The 22,952-nt window shown below is 37.3% G+C and overlaps 1 pseudogene; it reads right to left on the bottom strand.

The window, feature by feature from the left end:
• Positions 1-22,178, bottom strand: part of LOC121216112 (uncharacterized) — a 30,821-nt pseudogene extending 8,643 nt beyond the window's left edge.
• Between the last annotated feature and the right edge of the window lie 774 nt (positions 22,179-22,952).

Below are 22,952 nucleotides of genomic sequence, written 5' to 3'. Positions count from 1 at the left end.
GAAATGCTCGATTGTTAGATTTAACGAAGAAAATCGGAACCTAATACGTTAGGGCTCAATTTCCTTGAAAATCCTAAATACAAGCATTCACTCAATTTTGAAAAGTTTGAAATCGAGTAAAAAAATGATGTGATATTAGGTTGAATGCATGTATAAATGTCACAATAACAAATACAACAATAATTATAACAATGAGGTAATATCATGAAGTTTAAACAAACTAAATTAAGACAAAAGCAAAAATAACGAATGACATGTAAAATATCAAATAAATGAGCAAAATAAGTAAAATAAATGAAATTATGAAGAATTAGAGGCATACAAATGAATTTTCATGTAAACTTTGATTTATAAAATTTATAATGTATTTATGAAAACATAAAATATATTAATAATGTCAACATTATCAAAATTCAAAAAAAAATATATTTTTTGAAAAATAGTTACAAAAATAAAAAAAATAACAATTACATTATTAAAATTAATTAGGAATGTAATACCCAATTTTAGCCCGGACTCACATATGGAAACATAATTTTTGAGGATATGCAATCTTAGATATGATATGCAATCCAAGATATGATATATGTAATCTTAGATATGATATGCAATCTTAGAGATGATATATAATCTTAGATATGATATGCAATCTTAGAATATATGATTTTGTAATCTTAGAGATTTAATTTGTAGATACCCTTTAATCTCAGCCGTTGATGTAACTGATCTGTACCGTTGGACTTGGGGAGGCTCAGCTATAAATAGAGGCCTCTCCCTTCATTGTAAAAAAAAAGGGAGAAAAGGGAGGGAGGAGAAATAATAATAAAAAAAGAGAACGATTGTCAGTTTTTTAAAGGTGGCTTACTATTTTTTTTGTTTAATTATTTTTTACTTATTTACGATTTTAAAAAAAGGAGAAGGTGATACCACTGTGAATTTTATTTATCTATTTTTATTTAGCCCCTCCGCCTTTTAATGTTTTTGTAATTAAGTTTTTTTTATTTTTTTTAATTTACCCTTTTATTTATTTTAAATTCCAATTTAATCCTTTTGAACGGCGCCGTTTTAGAGGAGAAGGGAAAATTTCCCTTCCAGCCCCTCTATGTAACTCGCGCATTCAAATTAGTCCTTTTATTTTTATTTATTTGTGGATTTACCCCAAATTTTTTAATTGCAATTCAATTTAGTTTTTTATGTTCTTTTTATTTATTTTATTAATTAATAGTGTAATTATTATTATTTTTATTTATATATATTCCTTTTATATGTACACATATATATTTTTTTTTTAAAAAACGAATATTTTCCTTTTTTTTAAATGAATATTTTCATATATATATATATGTATATATTTACGTTTTTAAGTGATTAAATACTCACCTTTTTTTTCCTTTTTTAAAATATACTTATTTTTTTTCCTTATTTTCATAAGTATATTATGTGTTGTATTTATATATAAATTCTATAACCTAAAATTTTATTTGTAAATTATATGTATATTTTTAATCTTCATAATTTCCATGTGTACATCTTTTGATCCTTATTTATTTGTTTGCTATCCCATCCATTGTATAATTGTGTTTACATTTAATATTTTGCATGTCATGGATTACCCTTTTTTTATTTCGTTTTATTCATTTGCTTATATTATTTTTATGTCGATGATGTATTTATTATTGTTATTATTATTATTATAGCATTGTATGTATAAAATCACGTTACATCAGTTTTTACTCAAATTTAAAGATAGAATTTTTTTTAAAATTGAGATAATGTTCGTATTTAGGATTTTCAAGGGAATTGAGCCCTAACGTATTGGGTTCTGATTTTCTTCGTTAAATCCGACAATCGAGCATTTCTCTTCAATCAAAAAAATAAAAACTCATTATTGGGAATTCAACACGTTGTGTCCTAACGTATTGGATGTGACGCATTGATTTCTCGAAATGAAGATTTTTTTTAAAAATAATAAAGGAAATATTCCGAGTTTGGGATTTTAAAGGAATTGTGCCCTAACGTATTGGGTGTGATTTCTTAAATCTTGGATAAGTGGATGTTCTTTTAAAGTAAAGGAAATATTTCGAGTTTGGGATTCTAGAGGAATCGTGCCCTAACGTATTGGGTGTGATTTCTTAAATCTTGGATGAGTGGATGTTCTTTTAAAGTTTTATTGTACAAGTATTTTGGCCCAACTCATTTTGGGGAAAATTAGAATGCTGTGCCCTAACGCATTGGGTGTGGTATCTTCTTTCTCTGAAATAATAAGGGTCTTAATACGTAGTCTTTTAAGTTTTGCTAAGGATTACGTTTTTTCCAAATTCTCGACCTTAAGATACTAATTAATTAACTAGGTACCAATTTTGGGCGTTACGAGGGTGCTAATCCTTCCTCGTACGTAACTGACTCCCGGATCCGTTTTTCTAAAACTCGTATACCAAAGCCGTTTTTTTCAGGTGATCCAATCACACCTCAATAAAAGATTGGTGGCGACTCCCAAATTTTCATTTTTTTTAGAGTCGACAACCTAAATTTTTTATTTTCAAAAAATGGTTTCGACAGTTTGGCGACTCCGCTGGGGAAATTGTTTTTTTAAAAAGAAGAGAGTCGAGCCACAAAGTTGATTAATTTTTGTCTTACGGTCGAGAAAAATATTTTTTAAAAAAAAAATCATAACATCCTTTCGCATTCATTATCTTATTCCTTAAATATTGTTTGCATTATACATTTCATGAGTTGAACATTTTTACCCTTTTAAGTGGGAGTGAGAAGCTATGCCTTCGTGAGGTTTTCACCTCCGTGTAGGGTAGTAGATTGTTTCCGGGATACATCCGTACCTATGTCTTCGTGAGATTTTCATCTCCGTGCAGCCATAGGGAAATGTATTCCCCTGAACCGAACTCGATCCATATGAGCCTATAATGGGTAAGGATGGAGGAATCTGCTGGTTCGGGTACCTTTACCCTAGAAGCCAAATTTCATATAATGAAGCTTAGGAATCCACCCTAGGTAGAACTATACTGAACCCTAGTAGACATCCGATTACGTGTTTTACTGTTTCTTGATTATATTTTATATTATTATATGACACTGACCTTTTGCATTTTATTTTGTTTGCATGACATGGCATTTCATTTCATCATAAAAGGCGTCAGTTCAGATTCGGTTGCTAGATAGAAAGCTTGACATGGAAAAAGGGTTTCTTGATAAAGTGGAGGACAATGTGGCTATCCGAACTTAGTCTGAAACAGCGCAGCAAGAAAAGGGTGATAGCCTGGCTGATGGGTATGTATCGGAATTATGGGATTTTACTCGCATCAGTGTAACTCAAAACAATTTGCAGGAGTTGAAAGAAATTTGGAATCAATGGAATAATGAGGCTAGGCAGTTATTTTACGATAATTATGGGGACTTGCCTTATTTGCTTGATGTGAAGGTAGACAAACATTTGTTTCGAGCCCTCGCCCAGTTTTGGAATCCTGCTTACAGTTGCTTCACGTTTGGGAATGTCGATTTGGTACCTACGATAAAAAAATATGTGGCTTTACTCCGATGTTCAAAGTTTCAAGTGGATAGAGTTTACTCGAGAACGGTAAATATGCCAACCTTTTCAAAGAAGCTGATAGGTATAACATGGATGAGTGAGTAGTGGGTCGCTGCCCGAGTTAAGCAAAAGAGGGACAGCAAGTGCATTCCTTGGAAGAGCTAGAAACGGTGCTGTAAAATTGTGAGATCCAGATCAAGCACTTGAACGCAAACGAAAGTAGTAATAATGAACAGCTCCACCACTTTCAGAGTCAAGTTAGGAGAAGAGATCATCTTATGAAGGAAGCTGTGGTCTAGATTCGAGAAGTAGCTGATTACGTACAGATTTTAGCAGTACAGGCTGACATGCTGAGTATGAAGTATGAATTAGAATCGGATCGGGGGAAAGAATTAGTTTTGTTACTTAGGAAGATCAGAGTTTTGGGTACTAGGGCAAAGTCTTACTTGTAATTCGCTTTATGTAAAGAAATTTGCTTTCTAGTAAGGTTTTCTTATATGGAATTGAATCAAATTGACGTCTTTTTGCATTCATGCATTACATTACTTCATATGCATTTAAAAACATTAAAAGATTCTAATTAATTTACATCATTCCTCAGTTAATCTGGAAACCAACCAATCAACTGAACACCGTTATAGTACCCGAGCAAAGTTAGGAGGCATGGACCAAAGATTGGAGAGAATAGAGCAAATGCAAATACAGATGCAAGAGCAATTGACTGAATTTCAACAAGAACTAAGGAATCAGATGCTAGAATTCCAAATAAATATGAGCCAGCTAACCCAGTTATTGGGTAAAGGGAAAAGCCCAGAGGCTCACTTTGGATGATAATGAGGACCCTATATATTCTCCAGATTTTACCTTGATAAGTGTCCAGGCCCAACCAGACGCATGTCCACAAGAGGCACTCTTTACTATTAGATCCCGACAATATCTGATTGGTACATCGACACCAGTATATCGCCTAACAAACTCAAAATCCAATCTTGTTGCTCTTGACAATTCATCAGAAATAAAACAGGTGAAGGTAGAGCACCCAGATACTATAAAAGCCTCAAGGAAGAAAGGGAATAAGGGGAAAAATGAAGGCAAATATAACAAGGGCCACTCAAGACCAATCGCTGTGGGCCGGTTAAAGACAGAAACCACCAGCCATCAGGTTCCTTTAAAGCAAGAATCGTATGTGAAGCCAGGTACTGAAAAGCTCCAGTTCACGCCAATTTCAATGTCGTACAAGGAGCTGTATCAAAGCTTATTTAATACGCATGTTGTTGCTCTTTTACATGTGAAACCTCCACAGCCCCCGTATCCCAAATGGTACGACATAGGTGCACAATGCGATTATCATGCAGGAATTATGGGGCACTCAATAGAGAATTGTATTGCCTTCAAAAAGCTAGTTGAAAAATTCATCAACATGGGTATTGTCAAGTTGGATGACTCATCTAATGCAGGAAATTCGCTACCCAATCATGATTGATAATGGTATGAATGCAATATATGAAGAGGTGTTGAGAAGTGTTCACATACGGAGACACAATTGAAAATGGACCTTGTTAGATGTCTGCCTTTATAAAATTTGGGAGTGTTCTAAGTAATTGGATTGCGGAAGAAATCTCTGTAGTCTTTAGAGCTTGTTTAGAGTAATGTTCAAAACATTCTTGTTGCTTTTAGCCTAAAAACGATAGGAATTCCTTTGTGAAATAGGCTCATGTCTGAACATCATTATTCTAATAACATACATCTTTGCATTTGAGCCAATATTTTTTCATTCTTTGCGAGTAATTATTCTTTCATTCTTTTGGATTTTCTTCCACATCATTCTTTCGTTCATAATTATATTGTATAAATAATCATTCGTAAATTCACACATTCTTTTGTATATTCTTTTGCAATTACTATGGGTCCTTAGATATCAATGACATGAGTGACGCTGCTACTGACTCAGAATCTCCTTCTGAGCAAGACATGTGTTTAGAGGGATCTCATAACTTTGAAGATGTCATAGATCGTAGCCAATTTTTGGACCTGTTAAGGATGGTAGAACAAGTCGGAAAATGGATCTCACCCTACAAAGAATTATCAGGATACATGACTTCTCCTTATGTGGGGCATGGAGGTTATTTGGTCGATCTCGCCAACAGAGTCTGACGGTCATCAATTCATCTTTGTGATCGTCAATTACTTTACTAAATGTGTGGAAGCTGCTTCGTATGTCAATTCTTAAAGAATCATATAGAACGCCAAAAGGATCATATCTGACAATGTACTAAATTTGAACAACAGCACAATATCAAAAGTTTGCAGTCTGTTCACGATTAATGCTATATTGCCCAAAGAAAAGATGGCAAAAAAAAAAGAACTCTGCCGGGGCAATGACTTTCTCTTGGGCCTATCGTGGTTTTGCCTATTGAAGGCAATATTCTTTCACTCTGAGTTTTAAGATATAATTGAAGAGGAATGTTCAAAATTATCCATCATGGTCAAATGTGCCAAAAGAAAATGATGTGAGCTCATAAAAAAAGGGTCCGCACTAGAGAACTCCTTGAGAGGGACCTGGTATTGAAGAGGATCTTTCCCATACAAAAAGAATTTTATCCAAGTTTAGAAGGACCTTATATTGAGGGCCTTATCTGGAAAAGCGTCGATCAGAAGGGATAACAAGGACATGCCTAATCCTATGAGTTCAGATTCAATCAAAAAATATTTCAAAAAAAAGGAAAAAAAAAGGAAAAAGGAAAAAAGAAAAAGAAAAAGTAAAAGGAGAGGCCAAGGTGAAAATCTGCAAAGGACGCCTTGAGACCAAAGGGGATTTGAGTTGAAAACCCGAAAAGGGTGGCTCAAATATTGATCAAAATGGGCATGAGGTGATCAGAGCAGTTCAAATTTTGATCAGATTGGGGCATATGATAATCTTGCTATACTTGAATCAACAGGAAAGGGTAGACGAGATCCTGAGGCATCGACAGAGTACTGTAGATCTCTCAAACACATGTCAAACTCAAGAGGGTCTTCAGAAAGTTTGTACAGAGAAGTTCAAGCTGCGATATCTGGGGCATCCAATTTTTTTATATTGAATTTGTTATTCTTGGAATACTTCATTCTTTTCCAAGATACACATTCCCAATCAATTTCTTTGCTATCATTATCTACTTTTGTTGATAATTTATTCCTTTCGAGCTATGCTCAGAACCAATTGTATTCTCATCCATTGTTATACCCTTTTAGCAAACATGTTGCATTGGAATAATGATTAATGGACTAATAAAACTTTCACAAGGGAGGTTTTGCATATTACTTTAGAAGTTTCTAAATAATACAGGAACCTAAAACAGGACTATTGTTTAGAACGCACCAAGTTTTAAAAAGGTTAGAAATCTGAGAAGGAAGAGTCTAAATGAAGACTATCTCTGTGGATTTTGTTGTCAAAAAACATTGATCGAACAAAATGAAAAGACGTCAGGTGGGTGACAAAGTAATGATCACCGGGCAAAAGAAAGAGGTTACCTCAGGGAAGAGAGCCTTCATTTGCGCATGAGCCTTTGGTACGACACCCTGGGAATGGTGTAAGAGACCAGAAAGATTTAGATCCTGTATCCTTGAGTTGTGATAGGAGAGGATTGAAGAAAAACCACATACCCTTTGGTTACAGTGGGAGAACAATGGTATGAATTTTTGCGCCGCAATGGATTAAACTTTGAGGTTTACAGTGGGGGCAACTTGACTAAATATTTCTTCAGAAAAGCCAGCCAAGCAAGAAAGCGTTGTAGCACGTCAGTGTTAAAGCCTTAATAACCTTCGAACAATGAAAACCCAGGTGGGATCATTCTCTCTTAAAAAAACATTCATACAAACATCATTCGCACATGTCTAGTTAGGAGCATTTGACGCATTTGGATCATGCCATCCTAATCTTAGGCATAATATAGGTTCATTATACAGGTCATGTTCCCCAGAGAACAGATCAGTGAAAATTGTAGATCTTATCTCCCTAAACAGTAGTGGAGCAGATCGAAGACGGTGAATCTTATCTTTCCAAGATAGTGGGAAGCAGATTTAAGCCACCAAGCCTTGTCTCCCTGAGCAGCAGCGGAGAAGGTTGAAGATTGTAGATCTTATGTCCCTAAGCAGTAGTGGAGCAGATCGAAGACAGTGAATCTTATCTTTCCAAGATAGTGGGAAGCAGATTTAAGCCACCAAGCCTTGTCTCCCTAAGTAGTAGTGGAGCAGATCGAAGACGGCGAATCTTATATTTCCAAGATAGTGGGAAGCAGATTTAAGCCACCAAGCCTTGTCTCCTTGAGCAGCAGCCGAGAAGGTTGAAAATTATAGATCTTATCTCCCTAAGCAATAGTGGAGAAGATCGAATATGACAAATCTTATCTTTCCAAGATAGTGGGAAGCAGATTTAAGCCACCAAGCCTTGTTTCACTGAGCAGTAGCGGAGTAGGTTGAAGATTGTAGATCTTATCTCCCTATGCAGTAGTGGAGTAGATCGAAGACGACAAATCATATCTTTCCAAGATAGTGGGAAGCAGATTAAAGTCGACAATCCTATCTCCCTGAAGTTGTAGTGGAGCGGATTAAAATCACTGATCTTATCCTTCTGAAGTTGCAGAGAGCAGATCGCATCTAGTCTTATCTCCCTGAAGCTGCAGTAGAGCAAACTAAGTAAGCAAGTCTTATCCTTCTAAAGTTACAGTGAGGCAGACTGAAGATGGCAAATCTTATTTTCCTGAAGTTGCAGTGGAGTAGATTAAAGCCGACAATCCTATCTCCCTGAAGTTGCAGTGGAGCGGATTAAAATTACAGATCTTATCTCTCTGAAGTTACAGAGAGCAGATCGCATCTAGTCTTATCTCCCTGAAGTTGCGGTGGACAAGACTAAGTAAGCAAGTCTTATCCTCCTGAAGTTACAGTGAGGCAGACTGAAGATGGAAAATCTTATCTTCCTGAAGTTGCAGTGGAGCAGATTAAAGCCGACAATCCTATCTCCCTAAAGTTGCAGTGGAGCGGATTAAAATTACAGATCTTATCTCTCTGAATTTACAGAGAGCAGATCACATCTAGTCTTATCTCCCTGAAGTTGCGGTGGACAAGACTAAGTAAGCAAGTCTTATCCTCTTGAAGTTACAGTGAGGCAGACTGAAGATGGCAAATCTTATCTCCCTAAAGTTGCAGTGGAGCAAATTAAAGCCAATAATCCTATCTCCCTGAAGTTGCAGTAGAGCGGATTAAAATCACAGATCTTATCTCTCTGAAGTTGCAGAGAGCAGATCGCATCTAGTCTTATCTCCCTGAAGTTGCAGTGGAGCAGACTAAGGAAGCAAGTCTTATCCTCCTGAAGTTGCAGTGAGGCAGACTGAAGATGGCAAGTCTTATCTCCCTGAAGTTGCAGTGGATTAGATTGAAGCACTAATTCCTATACCTCTGAAGATGCAGTAGGAAGGAATGAGGCTACTTAAAGAAGAAGAGTACCAAGATCCAGCAGGACCGGGCAAAATCGGGCATTTTTAAAGTCTTTCCTTCGTCCCTGTTACACAAGAACGAGCAAAGAGTGGCAGCTGTAATACCCAATTTTAGCCCAGGCTCATATATGGAAACATAATTTTTGAGGATATGCAATCTTAGATATGATATGCAACCCAAGATATCATATATGCAATCTTAGATATGATATGCAATCTTAGAATATATGATTTTTTAATCTTAGAGATTTAATTTGTAGATACCCTTTAATCTCAGCCGTTGATGTAACTGATCTGTACCGTTGGATTTGGGGAGGCTCAGCTATAAATAGAGGCCTCTCCCTTCATTGTAAAAAAAAAGGGAGAAAAGGGAGGGAGGAGAAATAATAAAAAAAAGAGAACGATTGGTAGTTTTTTAAAGGTGGCTTACTATTTTTTTTGTTCGATTATTTTTTACTTATTTACGATTTTAAAAAAAGGAGAAGGTGATACCACTGCAAATTTTATTTATCTATTTTTATTTAGCCCCTCCGCCTTTTAATGTTTTTGTAATTAAGTTTTTTTATTTTTTTTAATTTACCCTTTTATTTATTTTAAATTCCAATTTAATCCTTTTGAACGGCGCCGTTTTAGAGGAGAAGGGAAAATTTCCCTTCCAGCCCCTCTATGTAACTCGCGCGTTCAAATTAGTCCTTTTACTTTTATTTATTTGTGGATTGACCCCAGATTTTTTAATTGTAATTCAATTTAGTTTTTTATGTTCTTTTTATTTATTTTATTAATTAATAGTGTAATTATTATTATTTTTATTTATATATATTCCTTTTATATGTACACATATATATATTTTTTTAAAAAACGAATATTTTCCTTTTTTTTAAATGAATATTTTCATATGTATATGTATATATATTTTTAAGTGATTAAATACTCACCTTTTTTTCCTTTTTTAAAATATACTTATTTTTTTTCCTTATTTTCATAAGTATATTATGTGTTGTATTTATATATAAATTCTATGACCTAAAATTTTATTTGTAAATTATATGTATATTTTTAATCTTTATAATTTCCATGTGTACATGTTTTGATCCTTATTTATTTGTTTGCTATCCCATCCATTGTATTATTGTGTTTACATTTAATATTTTGCATGTCATGGATTACCCTTTTTTTGTTTCGTTTTATTCATTTGCTTATATTATTTTTATGTCGATGATGTATTTATTATTGTTATTATTATAGCATTTGTATGTATAAAATCACGTTACATCATTTTTTACTCAAATTTAAAGATAGAATTTTTTTTTAAAATTGAGATAATGTTCGTATTTAGGATTTTCAAGGGAATTGAGCCCTAACGTATTGGGTTCCGATTTTCTTCGTTAAATCCGACAATCGAGCATTTCTCTTCAATCGAAAAAAATAAAAACTCATTATTGGGAATTCAACACGTGGTGTCCTAACGTATTGGATGTGACGCATTGATTTCTCGAAATGAAGATTTTTTTTAAAATAATAAAGGAAATATTCCGAGTTTGAGATTTTAAAGGAATTGTGCCCTAACGTATTGGGTGTGATTTCTTAAATCTTGGATAAGTGGATGTTCTTTTAAAGTAAAGGAAATATTCCGAGTTTGGGATTCTAGAGGAATCATGCCCTAACGTATTGGGTGTGATTTCTTAAATCTTGGATGAGTGGATGTTCTTTTAATGTTTTGTTGTACAAGTATTTTGGCCCAATTCATTTTGGGGAAAATTAGAATGCTGTGCCCTAACGCATTGGGTGTGGTATCTTCTTTCTCTAAAATAATAAGGGTCTTAATACGTAGCCTTTTAAGTTTTGCTAAGGATTACGTTTTTTCCAAATTCTCAACCTTAAGATAGTAATTAATTAACTAGGTACCAATTTTGGGCGTTACGAGGGTGCTAATCCTTCCTCGTACGTAACTGACTCTCGGATCTGTTTTTCTAAAACTCGTGGACCAAAGCCGTTTTTTTTAGGTGATCCAATCACACCTCAATAAAAGATTGGTGGCGACTCCCAAATTTTCATTTTTCTTAGAGTCGACAACCTAAATTTTTTGTTTTCAAAAAATGGTTTCGACAAGGAAAATAATAAAAAAACTAAATTGAACAGCAATTGAAAAATTTTGGGGCAAATCCGTAAATAAATGAAACCCAAAAGACTAATTTGAACACGCGAATTACATAGAGGGGCTGGAAGGGAAATTTTTCCCTCTCCTCTAAAACGGCATCGTTCATATTAGGGCTGACATGAAATTGTAACTAAATTAAAGGGAAAATTTAAAAATAACCAAAAACTCAATTGCAAAAAACATTAAAAGGCGGAGGGGCTGAAATCGCAATTTACCCCTCTGCTAAAAAAACACGCGGATCCTAGGCCGGGTCGGGTTGGAGTCGGGTCGGCCTCCCAAAACGACATCGTTTTGGCATTTGGGGAGGCTTGGTGAACTGACGTCGTTTCACTAGGCTATTTAAGCCAAAAATCTATCCGAAAATTTCAGTTTCCATCCTTTTTAAACCAAAAAAACCTCCGAAAACTTCAAAAAAGCTCTCCCCCCTTCTGGTTGTCCTGTCATCGGCCGGTCGCCGGCCACTGCGCCGGCCGCTGATCTCCGGTGCCGACGCTGCCGTCTGCGGTGGCCGAAAAAGGGGAAAAATTCCCAATTCAGCCTTTCAGACCCCGTATGCCCAAATCTGGGCTCAAATCCGTCGAAATAAAAGTAGAGACGCCTCAAAAACCCAAGAAACCTTTTGGTTTCTGACCGCCTTTCCTCAGAGATGGCTACCTCGGATGCTCACGGCGGTTTAGGCTCCAAACGCAGGTTATTTCTTTCCTTTCCTTATATGTTTTAGTAAAATAAAAATATAAACACAGAAAATAACAAATCAAAGTAAATAAAAAAATAATATAGACATTTGAATTGATTCTCCGCTTTCAATATGTTGAACTCTCTGTTTGTGTAAGAATAATTGTTTTTTTTATTTGATTTCCCATCCCCCTTTACAATATTACCATGGCTATTTTATAGCCGTATGAAATAAATTTAAAGAGGAAGCAAATCTGTCCCTTGATTTGATTTACAAATCTTTTGATTCTCTTTCCATTTTCGTTTTTTCCTTGATGCGCAAGTGAATATCCACGGAGATTCAGAGCTTGGCTTGCGGCGCTGTTGAAACCCTAGGGTTTCTGTCTGTAATTTGGGCTACCATAGGTTGGGCCATCGTTTGTTTTATTAATTGGGCCATATGGGCCTGTCTGTAATGCGGGTCTTTTAAACCCGGGCAAAATCTGGCATGTACAGCTGCCCCTTTTTGCTCGTTATTGTGTAACAAGAACGAAGCAAAGACTTTAAAATGCCTAATTTTGCCCGGTCATGCTGGCCCTTGGTACTCTTATTCTTCAAGTAGCCTCATTCCTTCATACTGCATCTTCAGAAGTATAGGAAACTAGTGCTTTAGCCTACTCCACTGCAACTTTCAGGGAGATAAGACTAAATACGATCTGCTCTCTGCAACTTCAGAGAGATAAGATCCAAGGTTTTAATCCACTCCACTGCAACTTTAGGAAAAGATAGAATTATCGGCTTTAATCTGCTCCACTGCAACTTCAGGGAGATAAGACTAAATACGATCTACTCTCTGCAACTTTAGAGAGATAAGATCCAAGGTTTTAATCCACTCCACTTACAACTTCAGGAAGATAGGATTATCGGCTTTAATCTGCTCCACTGCAACTTCAGGGAGATAAGATTTGCCATCTTCAGCCTGCCTCACTGCAACTTCAGGAGGATAAGACTAGATGCGATCTGCTCTCTGCAACATCAGAGAGATAAGATCTAAGGTTTTAATCTGCTCACTGCAACTTTAGCGAGATAGGATTACCGGCTTTAATCTACTCCACTGCAACTTCAGGGCGATAAGATTTGCCATCTTCAGTCTGCCTCACTGCAACTTCAGAAGGATAAGACTAGACGCGATCTGCTCTCTGCAACTTCAGAGAGATAAGATCTAAGGTTTTAATCCGCTCACTGCAACTTCAGTGAGATAGGATTACCGGCTTTAATTTGCTTCACTACAACTTCGGGGAGATAAGATTTGCCATCTTCAGTCTACCTCACTGCAATTTCAGGAGGATAAGGCTAGATGCGATATGCTCTCTGTAACTTCAGAGAGATAAGATCTAAGGTTTTAATCCGCTCACTGCAACTTCAGCGAGATAAGATTACCGACTTTAATCTGCTCCACTGCAACTTAAGGGAGATAAGATTTGCAATCTTCAGTCTACCTCACTGCAACTTCAGGAGGATAAGACTTGCCTACTTAGTCTGCTCCACTACAACTTCAAGGAGATACGATCTGTTATCTTCACTGGTCTGCTCTCTGGGGAACATGACCTGTATAGAGAACCTAATTATGCCTAATGATTAGGATGGCATAAAATACATCAAATGCTCCTAACTAGACATGTGTGAATGACATTTGAATGAATGCAGAATATCATTTTTCAAGAATTATCATTTCTTGAAGTTTATTAAGGTTTTGTTGCTGACGCCTTTTGCTTGGCTGATATCTTCGAAAAAACACTCAATCAAATTTCCCCCCATTGTGCACTTTAAAGCTCAACCCTCTAGGACACAGAATTTGTACTATATTTCTTCCACCGTGACTTAAGAGTAGGAAAATTTGACTCTTTTCAGTCTTCTCCTATCGTAATTCAAGGATACAGATTATGAAATTTGTTTACACCACTCTCAGGGTGTCTTATCAAATGCTTATGCCCAAATGAGGAGCTTTCTTTCCATAGGGGACTTCTTCCTACCCCATCAAGACTTCTTGCTGTCTTATTCACTATTTAGACAACCAAATCCGAAAAAGCAGTCTTAATTTAGATTTTTTCCTTCTTAGGTTCTTTATCTTTTGAACTCGGGGTGTTTTAAACAATAGTCTTGTTTCGGTTACCAAATTATTTAGAAATTCCCAGAGTAATATACCAAACTTCTTTTGTGAAAGTTTATTAGTCCATCAATCATTATTCGAATGCAACATGCTTGCGCAAAGATAAAAAATATTGAGTAATAGATGAATTAATTCAAGAGTTTATTGATAGTAAGTGTCCTGAAAAGAAAAAGTATTCAAAAACAACAAAGAATGAAGTATTTACAAGAACCAACAAATTTGGTACAAATAATATGAAGACTAGGTGCTTTGGATATCGTGCTTGAACTTCTTCGTGCAAGCCAAGAACCCTTTTGAATTTAATATGTGTTTAGGGGATCTATAGTACTTTGGTGATGCCCCAAGCCTCGTATATCCTTTTCTTGTTGACTTAAGTGAAGCGAGATCACTATATGCCCCAATCTGACAATGTTTGAGCCGCCCTTTTTGGGTTTTCAACTCAAACCCCCTTTGGTCTCAAGGCGCCCTTTTTGGGTTTTCACCTTGGCCTCTCCTTTTTTAGGAGATCAGAGCGCCCTTTGCGGGTTTTCACTTTGATTCCTCTCTTCCATCAAGTGAAATATTTCTTGACCGAATCTGAATTTGCAGGATTCGGAAGATTTTTGCCATCCATTTCACTCAAAATCAAAGCGCCTCCAGAAAAAGCCTTTTTCACAACATAAGGTCCTTCCTAGTTTGACATCCATTTCCCTCTGAAATCCTTTTGTAAAGGGAGGATCTTTTTCAAAACCAAATCCCCTTCATGAAATTCTCTGGGACGAACCTTCTTATTATAAGCTCGCATCATTCGCTTCTGATACATTTGACTATGACGAATAGCTTTTAATCTTTTCTCTTCAATCAGGTTCAACTGATCATACCGAGATTGGATCCATTCAGCCTCATCCAATTTTAACTCAGCCAGTACCCGGAGAAAAGGAATTTCAACCCCAATAGGTAAAACTGCTTCCATTCCATAAACCAAAGAAAAATGTATTGCCCCAGTAGAAGTCCTGACAGATGTTCGGTAAGCCAAAAGAGCGAATGGTAACTTCTCATGCCAATCATTGTAAGTTTCAGCCATTTTCGCCACAATCTTTGTAATGTTTTTGCTGGCCGCCTCTACTGCACCATTCATTTTTGGACGATACGGTGACGAATTATGGTGTCTGATATTGAATTGATTATAGACTTCTGCTATTGTGCTATTGTTCAAATTCAATGCATTATCAGATATAATCCTTTCAGGCATTCCATATCGACATATGATCTCCTTCTTCAAAAACTTACTGACTGCTGACTTCGTGACATTAGCATATGATGCTGCTTCCACCCACTTAGTGAAGTAGTCAATAACCACAAAAATGAAACGATGTCCATTAGAAGCCTTCGGTGATATTGGTCCAATGACGTCCATACCCCACATGGAGAAAGGCCACGGAGAAGTCATCACATGAAGAGGAGAAGGAGGCGCGTGCATTTTATCCCCATAAATTTGGCATTTATGACATTTTTGGCATAATTGATGCAATCTCTTTCCATAGTGGACCAGTAATATCCGAATCTCATAATCTGTCTAGCCATGGTAAATCCATTAGCGAGCGTTCCACAAACACCCTCATGGACTTCTTCTAAAATTTCCTTAGTCTCTACAGCGTCCACACACCTCAACAATACTCGATCCTTTACCCTTTTGTATAGGATCTCCCCACCTAAGACATAGTCAATAGCTAGTCACCTCAATGTCCTCTTATCATTCTCCGTTGCCTGATCAGGATATTCGCGATTCTTCACATATAGCAATATATCTTGGTACCAGGGACGATTATCATTCTCCACTTCTTCAATGCTGTAACAGTGGGCTGTGATCTCATAAATACTAATTTGAATGGGCTTCATGTCCTCTAACTGATTCACTTTAATCATGGAAGCTAAAGTAGCAAGAGCATCAGCCATCTGATTTTTTTTCCCGTGGGAGATAACAAAAGGTAATGTTATCAAACTCTTCAATTAATTCCAGAACCAATCTCCGATAACGGATCAACTTGGGATCTCTCGTTTCCCATTCCCCTTTTAATTGATAAATTACCAATGCTGAGTCTCCATATACTTTTACTATCTTAATCTTCCGCTCTATAGATGCTCGAATCCCCATGATGCAAGCTTCATACTCGGCCATATTATTACTACAATCGAAGTCCAACTTACTGGTGAAAGGATGATAATCTCCATCCGGAGACGCCAGGACGGCCCCAGTCCCATTGCCTAGTGTATTCGATGCTCCGTCAAAGTTTAATCTCCAAGAATCTTCAGCATTTGCCACATACATCAAATCTTCATTCAAGAAGCAAAGTCCAGAGGCTCATAATCTTCCAGAACTCTGCTAGCCAAGAAATCTGCTATCGTACTCCCCTTGATGACCTTCTGACTTACATATACGATATCAAACTCAGAGAGCAAGATTTTCCATCTAGTCATTCTTCCATTCAATGCTGTTGACTCCATCATATACTTCAAAGGGTCTAATTTTGAAATTAGCCAAGTCGTATGATAGAGTAAGTATTGCCTCAACCTCTTTGTCGTCCAAATCAGGGCGCAACACAATTTTTCGATAGGCGAATATCTCATCTCACAATCAGTGTATTTCTTGCTGAGATAGTAAATTGCCTTTTCCTTCTTTCCAGTCGCATCATGTTGACCCAGTACACATCCCATGGAGTTGTTGAACACTGTTAGATACAAAATCAAGGGTCTATCTGGGCTGGGTGGTGACAGAACTGGAGTATTGGATAAGTATTGCTTTATCTTTTCAAAGGCTTTCTGGCATTCTTCATTCCAGACATCAGGATTATGTTTCTTCAAAAGGTGAAATATGGGATCACATTTCTCGGTCAACTGTGAAATGAACCGATCAATGTAATTCAGTCTTCCTAAGAAACCTCAAACTTCTTTCTGGGTACGTGGTTGCGATAAATCTCGTATTACCTTGACTTTGTCTGGATCAATCTCAATTCCCTTTTTGCAGACTACGAAGCCTAACAACTTTCCTGGCCTGGCTCCAAAAGTGCATTTTGTCAGATTAAGCTTGAGCTGGAACCTCCTTAATCTTAAGAACAATTTCCTTAGGATCTGTACATGTTCATCCTCTGTTCTAGATTTGGCAATCATATCATCAACATATACTTCAATTTCTTTGTGCATCATATCATGAAACAAGGCTACCATGGCTCTCTGATATGTTGCTCCCGCATTCTTTAATCCGAATGGCATCACCTTATAGTAAAATGTTCCCCACAAAGTAATGAATATAGTCTTTCCCATATCTTCTGGATGCATCTTTATCTGATTATATCCTAAGAACCCATCCATAAAAGAAAACAGCGAAAATCCTGCCGTATTGTCCACCAGAGTATCAATATGTGGCAATGGGAAATTATCCTTTGGACTTGCTTTGTTCAAATCCCTGTAATCCACACACATTCATACTTTTCCATCTTTTTTAGGGACTAAAACGATGTTGGCTACCCATTCAGAATATTTAACCTCCTGCAAAAACCCAACATCAAATTGTTTCCTAACCTTCTCTTTTATTTTGAGCACAATATCAGGCCTCATTCTTCTAAGCTTCTGTTGAATTGGTTTGCAATCCTCTTTTATGGGTAGGCGATGCAGTACAATGTCAGCACTCAATCCGGGCATATCCTGGTATGACCATGCGAAGACATCTTTGAATTCTTGGAGTAATTCAATGAGATCTCGTCTTGTCTTTGTAGAAATCTTAGTTCCAATTTTCACCTCTTTTCCTTCTTCCAAGCTCACAATTTCTACTGATTCTTTGTGAGGTAGGATTTGCTTTTCCTCTTGTTCTACCATCCTCAACAAGTCCAAAGATAAACCACTATCTTCATCACCTTTAAAGTCGTGCGATCCCTCTAAACACACGTTTCGTTCAAAAGGGCACTCTGAGCTCGTAGCGGCGTCATTCACGTCGTTGATACACAAGGACCTAATATGGTTACAAAAGAATGTATGAATTTATGTACAATTATTTGTGCAATGAAAGAATATATTTACTTGTATGGAAAGAATGAAAGAATATTTACTCGAAACAATTGCAAAGATGTATTTTATTAAAATAATGATGTTTAAACATAAGCCTATTTCACAAAAGAGTTCTTGTTATTTTTAGGCTAAAACAACAAGTTTGTTCTGAATATTACTCTGAGACATTTCTAAAGACTTTAGGTATTTCTTCCGCAGTCCAATTATCTGGAACATTCCCGGGCTCATAAGGACGAATGTCCAGCCAACTCCTTTCTTCATTCACATGCTCATGAATGGCATTGATGTGCATATTTCCCAACGTCTCCTCGATGCTTTTCTCAACCGATTTCTTTCTCTCATGATGAATAACTCCTCCAGATACGAAATTTTTGGATATGTGGGGGATTATCATTGGCTCCCACTTAGCTTCCTCCCCATTTAAACGCGCCCTTCTCCTTTCCTGCCTTTTTTCTATCTCCTTCCTTCTCTGTCCTTTATCTAGCTTGTATCCTAAGCCAAAGTGATCCTACTTTTCTTTCAGCATTGGAACCTCAGTCCTCCTTTGAAGATATCTCCCTAGCCCTCTTCCGGGTAAAGCTCCTTTTCCCACCAACAATTGTAAACCAATCTCTGTAGTTTTGGATAATTTTGGCACCCAAATTTTGCTCCATTCAAGAACAAATGCCGCATTTACAAAGTCCAAAGATCGAAATGAGCATTCTATTGACTCGTCATTGGTCTCCACGTATGGCGTCTCATTGGATACAACTGCTATTATATCCTCTTCGACTTTTATTGTCACTAGCCGACCATCTGACACTAACTTCAACATCTGATGTAATGATAACGGTACTGCCCCCGCCTAATGTATCCATGGTCTTCCTAATAAACAATTATAGGAAGGTTTGATGTCCATTACAATAAAATCTACCTCATAAACTGTTGGGCCAATCAGTAGGGGTATCTCAATTCTTCCCATGACCTTCCTTTCTGTACCGTCAAACGCCCTCACTACATTTTGACATGTTTTCATGTGCGAACTGTCTATGGGTAGCCTGTTAAGTGTGAATAATGGTAATACGTTCAAAGCTGATCCATTGTCAATCAGTACTCCTGGCAAAATATGCCCCTTGCATCGTGCAGTGATATGGAAAACTTTGGTAGATCCCATGCCCCCAGGAGGTATTTCATCATCATTGAAAAATATGAAATTGTGAGCACTGATATTATTGACCAACTGATCTAGTTTGCTGACAGAAATATCCTTGGACACATAAGTCTCATTTAGCATCTTCATTAGTGCATTTCAATGTACTTCTGAATTCAAGAGTAAGGCTAGTACAGATATGCGAGCCGGTTGTTTATGCAACTGCTCGACGACATTATACTCACTATGCTTCAGAAATTTGAGGAATTCCACAGCTTCTTCCTCCTTCACTGGCTCAACTATTTTCCCTTTCTGCTCCCTTATTATGGCCCCTTTCATAGGTTCTGGTTTGGCACTCACACACTGGTCCTTTGTAGTCTCTTTTCCAGGGACAGTTGTATTGCACTCGTAGCTCCATGGAACCTTCCTACTATCCTGGTAAGAAAAGGTTGCAGGTTTCTTTATTATGATTCTTGGCATCACTGGCGTTCTCACTTCATCCTTCTTTGGTCGCGATATGATGACCACAGGCTGCGCTATTCTTGGAACTTTCGAGGATTTGGATGTGCAAATACTCCCTTCCTCCCTAACTTTCTCATAAAATTCCATTTCTTTATTATCAATCAGGCCTTGAACTAGGGCTCTGAATTTAGTGCATTCTTGGATTTCATGTCCCTCCTCGTGATGGAACTCACAGTAACTTTCCATCCTTTCGAAGCTTCTCTCTGAATTCGGAACAATTAATCTCCTTTTTACCATATTTCTCCAGACCCACCTCAAAGGAATTTTCACTTCTGCTATGTCTTCCTTGATTTTTCTACCCATGCTTCCACCTATCATGTTCACTCTATTATGATTAGGTAATGGATTTTGTATACTGGGCGAATCATCCAATTTAACCACACCCATGCTTATAAGTCTTTCCACTAGCTTCTTAAACGCCGTACAATGTTCTATAGAATGCCCCTCAATTCTCGCGTGATAGTCGTACTGTGCATTTGCATCGTACCACTTGGGGTATGGAGGCTGCAGAGGTTTCAAGTGGAAAGGGGAAACCACGTGTGTATTGAATAGATTCTGATATAGCTCCCTATACGTCATTGGAATTGGCGTAAATTGAATCTTCTCTGTATTTTATCTTGTATCAGATCTCTGCTTTGATGATCCTTGCTGGTTAACAGCCACTTTTCCCGGCTGATTCACCGTAACTATCTTCGAATATGAACTTGTGTTGTTGACCTCGTTCTCTTTCTTCTTCGAGGCGGCCCTTCTGCTACTTTCTCCAGCATCTATTTTCCCGCTTCTGATAGCATTTTCTATCATCTCGCCATTCATAACTACGTCGGAAAAACTTTTAGTAGCACGTCCTAACATATGTGTAATAAATGGTGCCTTCAATGTGTTGACGAAAAGCATCGTCATCTTTCTTTCTAGAAGAGACGGCTGAACTTGTACGACAACCTCCCTCCATCTCTGCGCGTATTGCCTAAAGCTTTCGCCTGGTTTCTTTTCCATATTCTGCAGAGTCATCCTATCAGGTACCATGTCAGTCACATGGCTGTACTGCTTTATGAACGCCTGTGCCAAATCTTTCCATAAATTAATCTGGGTACGGTTCAATCGATTGTACCACTTGGATGCTGCCCCTGTGAGGCTATCCTGGAAGCAATGAATCAAGAGTTGGTCATTATTGACATAACCGGTCATTCTTCTGCAGAACATGGTGATATGAGCTTCGGGGCTACTGGTTCCATTATATTTCTCAAACTCTGGTATTTTGAATTTGTAAGGGAGCACTAAATTCGGAACCAGACTCAATTCTTTAGCATCCATCCCATAGTAGCCTTCTGCACATTCCATCGCTCTAAATTTCTCTTCCAGCCATTTGTACTTTTCCTCTAGCTATTTTGGCAATTCATCATTCATTTTCTCTTTTCTAGCCGTCTCATCGAAATTAGGAAGAACAAGATTAACAAAGTTGGCCCCGGGGTTAGAACCTAATCCTGCCTGGAGATTCATTAGCGTTGCAGCGTCACCTAGAGGATTAATGGTAACAGAGGACCTACGCGGGTATATCTCAACTTGTTAGGGGTAAAGTCCGGAGGATAGACGAGTCCCTCATTGTCTCCTTCTTCAATATTGATCACAGAGCCTTTTCCTTTATCAGTTCCTTTGTTGAACTATTGAGTTAACTGAGCCATCATACTCCCTTGAGATTCCATCATTTTGTCTATCATCTTTTGCTGCTCATTCATTTGCTTTTGAAGCTGCTCCTGCATTTCCTTTTGGGATTGTTCTAGTCTTTCCATCCTTTGATCCATATACTTAGTTTTCGATCGAGTACCGTAGTGGTGTTTGGTAGGTTGGTTGGTTTCCAGATTAACTGAGGAGTGATTTAAATTAATTAGAATCCCTTGATGTATTTCTTAATGCATATGAAACAATGCAATACATGAAATGAATGCAGAATGGTGTCAATTTTGATTCAATTCCATATAAGAAAACTTTACTAGAAATTAAATTCCTTTACATAAAGTGAATTACAAATAAGACTTTGCCCTAGTACCCAAAACTCTAATCTTTCTAAGTAACAAAGCTAATTATTGCCCCCGATCCGATTCTAATTCATACTTCACACTCAGCATGTTAGCCAGTACTGCTAAAGTCTGTATATGATCAGCTACTTCTCGAATCTGGACCACAACTTCCTCGATAAGATGATCTCTCCTTCTAACTTGGCTCTGAAAGTGGTGAAGCTGTTCATTATTACAACTCTCATTTGCTTTCAAGTGCTTGATCTGGATCTCGCAATTTTACAGCTCCGTTTCTAGCTATTCGATTCTTTTCTTCATTTCTTCAATCTTGCTCAAGCTAGCTTTCAACTCTTTTGCCAAATTTCGATTTCGATATTGATGAAGACATCCTTCCAACACAACCACCCTATCCTTTAGCTCGCCTTTTTCCTTTTGGCTTTCTGACAAACTCTTTTCTAAAACTTCGTTTCGTCTCTGCATCTCTTGAAATTTCTGTTCCCATCTATCGGCTTTGTCCTTTTCTTCTCAGATTTCTGCTTGCCACAGTTCTGAAGTCTTTCCCAGCCCAGCAGTTCTCATGGACAAACGCATTTTTTTATAATCCGTCTTCAGACTACCCAGCTCCTCCTCAGCCTTGTTTTTCTCTTTCTTTAACTTCTCATTTTTGAGCTTCTGAACGTCTATATCCAATCTTAAGTTCGTCTTTTCCACCTCCATTTGCTCTATCCTTTTCTCTAAATCTGCATTTCTTCTCTCAAAATCTTGCCTTATGATTTCCAACTCAGAAGGAATGACTCGTAAATGCTCTTCTATTGACTGGCTGTCTTCTTGATTTAGCTTAGGTGTATTATCATTAATCCTTCTAGCCCACCATTCATGATGCTTAGGAGTTGTCATTGGACCCACAGCTAGCCTTTTCATTCGGCGAGTCTCTTTCCACGCACTAGACTTCTCTTGAATCTTATTTCTATAACCATCATCCTTGTACGAAAATTCACAATCAGCTATCCCATGGGTCGCAGGTATAAATTGCCTTGACCTATATTGCCTTAGTACCAATAATGGGGCATATCCAGCAGCTCCCCAAATACCCAGCAAAGGAACCCAATCAAAACTACCACACTTATACAGCATCTCATCTGGAAGTAACCAAGGAGCTCTCCACTCAACGTCCTCCTCTTGAATATTTTAAAGAATTACCATTCACTTCTCATTCAAAATGTTGTCTCTCTTCGGCGTAGCGACTATCTCCTT

Source organism: Gossypium hirsutum, chromosome D04, assembly GCF_007990345.1.
Source record: "Gossypium hirsutum isolate 1008001.06 chromosome D04, Gossypium_hirsutum_v2.1, whole genome shotgun sequence".
Lineage (NCBI taxonomy): Eukaryota > Viridiplantae > Streptophyta > Magnoliopsida > Malvales > Malvaceae > Gossypium > Gossypium hirsutum.
Note: the sequence above shows the minus strand (reverse complement) of the source record. Positions and strands in the feature narration are given on the sequence as shown.